Below are 8,389 nucleotides of genomic sequence, written 5' to 3'. Positions count from 1 at the left end.
ACTAGTGTCAATTCTAAGCCTAGGCTAACTGTACAGAAGTACCCTTTATGTGAGTAGTAAATACGGGGGCTTGTAGATTGGCTTTATAGGGGGCAGTTCTTTACTGTGTTCTTCTGACGGCTATTGTTGGGGTCCATAAGCAGTGTTGCTGCACTGTACAACAGTCTTGGTGAACCTGTCCATGACACATATTCACCATGTACTGTGAGTAGGCTCTGCTGTGTCACACAAATGAAAGTATATGCTCTGACCATAGAACTCTTTTAACCAGTTCCTGCCCGGTCTATAGTAAAATGATGGCTGAGGAGGACTTTTGTCGATCCAGTTGGACCTCATATGATGTCCTCCCTGATCGCTGCCTCACGTGTGCCCGGCAGGGCCACGCTGCGGAGGGATCTGCCATCGGCTGTGTCCATTGGACACAGCCAATGACTGATCTGTGTACCCGTCCGTTGCCAGTACCATGTGACTGTTACGACCAATCACAGCAGGCCACATAACAATTGTAAAGAATGGATGGCTTCCTTTCATGCCATCCATTGTATACAATTGTGTTGCTAGCTGTGATTGGTCACAGTGGTTACATGGTACAGACTGGGCCAATCATCTGTGTCATGTGATTAGCTGTGGCTAATCACAGCAAAACAAATTGAATGAATTGATTTTATTCAGTAAAATTAAATTCATTGCTATAAGCAATCATAATGTGTAAAATAAAAAAAAAAATACTAATCACTTACCCATAGTAGTACAATGTTAATATGGTAACATTATATTACTCTGGTCACAGTGTGTTATAGAAAATAAATTGTGTAAAAAAGAAAGAAAAATGTAATTAAAAAAAAATATTTTTTTTTTTTACTGTCACCAGTCAGTATCCCTGATCACCGCTAAACCAGTTATATGATGACGCTGTACTGCACTGAGGACAGTATGTAAAAAAAAAATTGTGATTTTTTTTTTTCAATATTAATTTCTTAATTTTTTTAAAATATGACAAAAAATGACTTCAAAAAACTTGCCATGCCTCTTTCTAAATACCTCAGACCATCTACTTTCCAAAAAGAGGTAATTTTGGGGACATTTGTACTGTCCTGACATTTTTTGGGCCTCAAGAAATAGACCATCAGTGCATCAGGATTGATCGATTTTCAGATATATACCATAGTTTGTGGACTCTACAACTTTCCTACAGACTAAATAATAACTACTAATTTGGGTTATTTTCACCAAAGAAAATTATTTTTTCAAACTTTTTTGTCTTTTTTTAGTATATTTAGCAAAATAGAAAAACCCAGTGGTGATCAAATACCACCAAAAGAAAGCTCTAGTTGTGTGAACACAATGATAAAAACTTAGTTTGGGTACAATGTTGTATGACCGTGCAATTGTCATTCAAAGTGTGAGAGTACTGAAAGCTGTCCTGGGCAGGAAGGGGGTAAAAGTGCCCGATATTGAAATATTAAAGAAGAACTCCGGGATAGGCAAAACAAATCAGCCATTAGTACACCTCCGCTACACAAAACACTAAACCGGTAATAACATTTTGAAAATCCTTACCATTTAGGAGAAAAAGTCTAATTGAATTTTATGACCTCATCTCTGTAATTCAAAAGATAACAGCATCTGCTTTGCCAAGGGAGAGGTGTAACAGCTGGGAATACATCATATCCTCTCCTCTCTCTCTGCAGTAAAAGGAAACTACAGTTCCCATCAATCACAGGGAATTGTAGCGAATGTGGCTGGGTACACTAGGCATGTTCATGTTGAATGTGTCTGAGAGTCTCAGTCCATCGACCACTGCAAGTGGGGCTGAATTACATAAATTCTTCCTGGAGAAAGAACTACAGAAGGGATGTACCACGACCAGTAGCTGGGGGAATAGGAGGCATAGCAGCCACTGGTCTTACAAACAGGAAACCAAAGAAAATTAATGGTTTGACTTGAAAATGAATAGGCTATTTCAGAGCAACTACTGAGTGAACCAGAAGATGGATGACATATTCAGTGACGGTAGGAAAAGAGCAACAAGGACATGAAAGTTTTTGCCCGGAGTTCTGCTTTAAAGTAAACTTTGCATAAGGGCTGCCATTGTTGATCTACTTCTGAAGACGCTAGTTGCCAGGCTGTTATGCTGATTCTTTGGTTTAAAACTCAGTAACATCCTCTGGAACAAGTATGCAGATCCAAAGAGCCAGAGAGAAGTCTTTATTGATATATTTGTTTTAGGTCAGTGTTTTCAGTCAACAGGGTCGGCTTGATGACTACACATCTAGCACATTCTAGCACATGCCATTGCTGATCACATATTACATGAGATCAGCAATGGCAGCCTCCATGTCATTCCTGATAGGTTTTCTTTAAGGTGAACTTTCACTCCATTTTAATGTTTTGAAGTACAACTGTTGCCATACTGTGCTAAACACACAGCAAAAATGCAATCCCTTTAAATCTTGTGGGAGTCTTCACACCAATGCGCTGCGGGTGCAGTGCGTTTGAAAAGTCCTGCATGCTGCATCTTTGGTGCATTTTTCAAAAGTACACCAAAAATGCAGGTCCCCAATGAAATGAATGGAAAACGCACCTGTGTTGCACTTTTGGTACGTTTTTTGAGTCACATATCCAGGTTTCAGAGGGTTCATGCTGGGTAATAGGCACCCAGAAAATGAATTGCGGCAAAACGCATATGTATTTTTACCACAGTTTTGCATTGGAGGAATATGAAAGCAGCCTAAAATAGAAGAGATGCAGTGTTTCTACTGCATAAAGGGAATGTTCACACTTCAGCGTTTATGCGTAAGAAAAACGCAGCTCTCCTCAAAACCATTGTTTTCTGTGTGCCCTGTTTGCACTTCTTCGCAACTGTCAACTGCAATGCACAACAGTGCAGAAAAATGCAAAATGTCTGCATATATCTGCAATGCTCCACAGCTCTCTGCGCAGCACAGTTGAGCTGCTGTATATAGAAATGAAAGGTATGTCAATCCATTAAAGTTTAGAAAACAAAAGGAGGTAACAGCATCTTGTGTTATAAAAGCGCAAGGCATGGTAGCTGCGATTACTACCTGGAGAACAGAATGTTTTTCTCTGCAGGTAGTGTGAACCTGGCCTTAAAGAGTAACTCCATCTTTGTTGAGAAAAAAAAACCAAAAACATCTGAGTGATCTATGTACATTGCTGGGATTTTAACAAAGTTTGTTGGAAATTCCTACCTTCCTATTCTGAAGAAGTAGCTGTTTGTCTGTGTCCATGTGCAGAGTGAATCTGTATGGGAGTGACTTCATAATCAATCAGCTGCTGCACCTGCAGGGCTCTAATGAGGAAAACTGCCTCTCTTTAGACATGATTTCCCTTTGGAAGTATCTCACCAAAAATGACACTTTTGTTGCCGGGGATGCCAAAAATCTGACTTGAATCTTAGTGCAGACTTCTGGGAAAATCAGTGAGCCAATCACTGAAGCGGGAAATGACATATCTGAGGTGGGGGGGGGGCGGCATTATGTACGCCATCTGTCTACAGAATACCTTCATCCAGGTAGCAATATCACATAGTTACATAGTCTGGCTGAAAAAAGACAAAAGTCCATCCAGTTCAACCATAGAAAAAAAACATTAGAATCCTATACCCACAGTTGATCCAGAGGAAGGCAAAAAACCCAGCAAAGCATGATCCAATTTGCTCCTGCAGGGAAAAAAAATTCCTATAAATGTTAGTATCCAGTTATATTCTGTGTATCCAAGAAACAATCCAGGCCTTTTTTAAAGCAATCCACTGAGCTGGCCAGAGCAATCCACTCTGCCAGCTGCATTACATTTGACAGAAATTTACAGAGGTGAAAAGGAAAGCTCATTTTTAATAACATTCAATTTCAATATGACTTGTGTCACAATTGTATACGCTATATATATATATATATATATATATATATATATATATATATATATATATATTTTTTTTTTTTTTTTTATTTGCTTATTTTTTTTACCACAAAAGTGGAGTTGCCATTTAAATAACCGTACCTGCCTGTTTGCAATACACTGGAGAATGTTCACTGAGCTGCATATGCCCAGCTCAGTTTATACTTCTGGCACATTGCCAGTGTGGCGGGATGAATGACTTGCTTGCATGCGTGGGAATGATGTCATCCCACTGCGGCCAATCAAGACAACTAAAAATGCCGGCAAGGGACCACGTGGGCATTGGACCGTTGTAGCAGAGATAAGCATCTCTGCCTTTAGCTCTGGTTCAAACTGGATACGAGTTTGAAATCATGCGACTTTGTGATGGATTTGGTAAAATGCCAATTTCATTTCAAATTGAATATATATATATATATACACATTTTTTTACATATTTACTTTTATACTTTAATACTATTTCTTTCCACATATTTATAAATGTTTAGCATGAATATATATGTTGTGTGAATATTTTCTGCCTGCTGGGCTTTGTGGTACTTTAAGAAATCCTTGCTTAAGAAATATTTGCTCACAGGAACAGACCCCCTCCCATCGTGTGATTTGGAATACAAAAGAATGTTTTTCTCTTTTTAAGATAAGACTGAAGAAGATCACACCTATACCATGACGGAGATTGTTTTCCTGTAAAGTGACCAATCAAAGACTAATATAATGCTTATGCTGTTATCACGTGATGTTCGCATCATTTTTCATATATAAACTCACGGTTTCATTTCAATAAATTAGAGAGAAGTATTCATAGACTGAACTTGTGTGTCAGCGTGAGTCCCTTCCAATGTGCGCACATTTCAAAGCTAGCGTCATAAATTAGGAGAGGAACAGATAAGCAGTGGACGATTTGAGTCCGTAACTAAATCAGCTGATGCCGAAATCCGGGACTCCGGGTCATGAACCTGCAGCCAGCCGATCTTAAAAGGCGTTCGGTGTCAGTCAAACTGGACAGGCCGGAGATTGATCGCCTCTGGTGCATGGCAAGATATATTTTGCTATCTTACCATTGCTTATCCTGTCTTTGTTGTTGATTCATACCTGTGCCTATTACGGCTGCTAAAGGTCACTAAAGGCAGGTAACCTTGCTTGCCCGGAGTTTATTTAAATATACCTGCATGTGCTTATCTGTTACCTGGGTCTCTGTTGTGTGTTTTTATGTATCAGTCTTGAGGTGGAAGAGGAGTGGACCTACTGAGGGTTTTGACACATAATTTCTCTTGGTGTGTGGTAACCTTGTGTGTTGACCACAACAGAGGAGGTGTCGGGTACGCGTCACGTAGTGTGACAGCGTGGTGCCGTAACTGTGTGGGTTACGATGATTTACTCAGTGATCTGTACTCATAGCCCACCAAGATAGACTGCTATGTTATGTCCTAAATGTGTGTCTGAAGTTAATGTTTGCCATTCATAACAGAAGGTTGGGGTTTGTTAAGGGTTAAGGAAAGTCTGGACAGCAGCCTGTGAAGTGTCTTAAGATTTCTGTTAGGAAGGACCAGAGACAGGAGGAGATGGGTCAGATGCTGATAAGACCCCTAGAAAGGAATGTTAGCACGTGACCTGGTTGCACAGAGGGAGGGGGAGCAGTATGTGAAGGAATTAGCTAAGTTAGTGAAAGTATGTGGAATCAAAGATAAGGAGGTATCAGAAAAAAAAAAAAGAGAAGAAAGATGTCTTAGTTGACAAACATGTGCTGAAGACAGTAAGAAGTTTGGTATAATGTAGCCAAAGTTATCCACAAAGAGTATTGGACAGAACAGGTATTGCTACAGGGAAAAAAAAAAAAGAAAAAAAACTGTTTATGTGTACCATTAATGTGTTAAATATTGAAAAGGATTACTGGCATGTCATATTGCGAAGGAAGTGAAGCAGTTAAAAAAGTTATCTAAAGTAGCAGAAAGTTTGTAAGCTGAAGGTCAGGACTGGCATAAATCATTGTAGGAACAGAGAGGAATGTTATGTGAAAAAAGGTTTGCTGAACGTGACAGAAGCTTGGTAAAAAAACAAAAAAAAAACTGTAAAAGCGTTGCATAAAGGATAGTTGGAAGAAATTCAATAAAATGGCGATTGTATAATGTATCATAAAAGTGATGATAGAATTCAGGACAAAGGAGGGGAGGGACAGCCCTGCCCTTTTGTCTAACGCCTACTTTATTCCCATAACCCCAGCCCTGCCCAGTACACTTCCTGCTAGCAGCCATCTTGCTACACCTGTGTTGTCATTTCCTGCCCTGCCCAGTACACTTCCTGATGGCAGCCATCTTGCTACACCTGTGTTGTCATTTCCTGCTCAGCACACTTCCTGGAGGTGGCCTTATTGGTACACCAAATTAGACAAATGGAAGGCCAATGCCTTGAGTGAGCCGCCTCTACCCAGTGTGTCCGGTCTTACAAGTCAATGGTACATTCTACGTAGCACTGGATGTGCTGAGCAGAATCCCAAGTGGTCTATGGTCCACAGGACCCGAAGATATTGGACGTTTAAAAAGGTACCCCCAATTATGGTGGAACTGAAGCCTGGAGCTCCCCTACCCAGGAAACCACAGTACCCACTGAAACCAGCGCAATCCAAGGCCATTTCGAAGTAGGTCAAGTCCCTTGTGGCAAATGGTGCACTCATACCTTGTACCTCTCCATGTAATACATTTTTGTTCCCGATAAAAAAAAAAGAAGACACCCAAAGGAGAACCAGAGAAGTACAGGATGGTACAGGACCTCCGAGCAGTGAATGAAGCCACTGTCTTAGAGACACCTATCGTTCCAAATCCCCACACTTTACTCACAGGGGTACCTCCAACAGCAAAATATTTCACTGTGTGTATCTTCCCTGCAGATACTTCTTCGTTTTTTTTTATCCATGAGGGGCAGCAATACACCTGGGCAGTTATGCCACAAGGGGGCGCAAAATTCCCTGAGCCAGTTTGCCAAAGCCATGACCACCATACTGGGCACGTGGCAAAAGGAACATTCGGCAGTGGTCCTTCTTCAATATGTGGATGACTTTTCCTCTGTGCTGATGACCTGCCCACGGCTGAAGAAGCCTCAGAGAGTTTACTATGTTACTTGGCACACCAAGGCTGTAAGGCCTCTAAACCGAAGTTGCAATGGTGCTCTACAACAGTCGTATTCTTGGGCCACTGCCTCTCACATGGAACAAGGCATCTTACGGAGGAAAGAGTTAAGGCCATCCAGAACTTGCCACTCCCTTTAGGCCAGAAGCCACTCCATGCCTTTCTTGGCCTCATATCCTACTGTAGGTCATGGATTCCTGATGTTTCTTGGTTTATGCAACCACTCTACGATGCTCTCAAGTCTGAGTTTTTCCATCTGTCCGAAGAGGCCGACTCCAACTTTTTTTTTTTGGCTCTAAAACGCTTATTTTCTTCAGCCCCAGCCCTGGTTCTACCAGACTACGAGAAACCTTTCAAACTGTTCATGTCTGAACGCCAAGGCCATGGCACAGGAGTATTGGCCCAGTCCCACGGAGACTGCCTACGATCCGTAGGCTAGAGGAGCACCCTTGTGTCTGCGTGCAGTTTTCGCTGCTCCAGCTCTGCTGGATAACACCTCTGATATCGTACTGGGACATGAACTTGTTCTTCTGGTACCGTATGCCATTGCTGCCACTTTAAACCAAGTCCAACCTAAACATTTGTCCACAGCGAGGCATCTTAGACTACAGTGTTCCCTCCAACTTCCTGATAACGTCACTCTCCTACATTGCCAAACCCTGAATCCGGCCACTCTCCTCCCAATTGCTGAGGGGGGTAATGAAGGTAATGAAGAAAGTGGAGAGGATAATGGAGCCATTGAGCCTCATAATTGTCTTGAAGTGATGAAAATGGAAACCTTCCATCTTCCCACAGTGAGTGAAACACCTCTGCAGGTCCCAGACTTCACCTTGTTTGTTGATGGTTCCAGATATGCAGACGATGGAGGCAAATACCATACAGGATTTGCGGTCACTACTGAAGACACAGTCCTACAGGCAAGAGCCCTATCGCCAGCAATATCTGCACAGGGAGCTGAACTTCAAGCACTCACAACAGCATGCCAGATGAATTAAGGAAAAAGGGCCAATATCTACACAGACTCCAGATACGCCTTTGGGATGGCCCATGACTTTGGACCCATATGGAAGGCAAGAGGATTTATGACTGCGGCAGGTACATCCATAAGACATGGAGCAGCCATTGGACGACTGCTGGAAGCACTCCTTCTACCCATTCAAGTGGCTATTCTGAAGGTAAAAGTTCATGGGAAATTAAACTCTTCAGAAGCCAAAGGCAATAATCTGGCAGATTTGGCGGCAAAACGACCACCAGAAATGGAAGGAGAGGTGACCGGAGAGTGGGAACCAATGTTCACTTTACAGACCTTACCTGTGGACAGAAACTACTTCAAGGAACTCCAAGAAGCA

The sequence above is a fragment of the Staurois parvus genome, unplaced genomic scaffold, assembly GCF_062004578.1.
Source record: "Staurois parvus isolate SC_StPar_1 unplaced genomic scaffold, SC_StPar_1.0 ptg000025l, whole genome shotgun sequence".
Taxonomy (NCBI): domain Eukaryota; kingdom Metazoa; phylum Chordata; class Amphibia; order Anura; family Ranidae; genus Staurois; species Staurois parvus.
Note: the sequence above shows the minus strand (reverse complement) of the source record.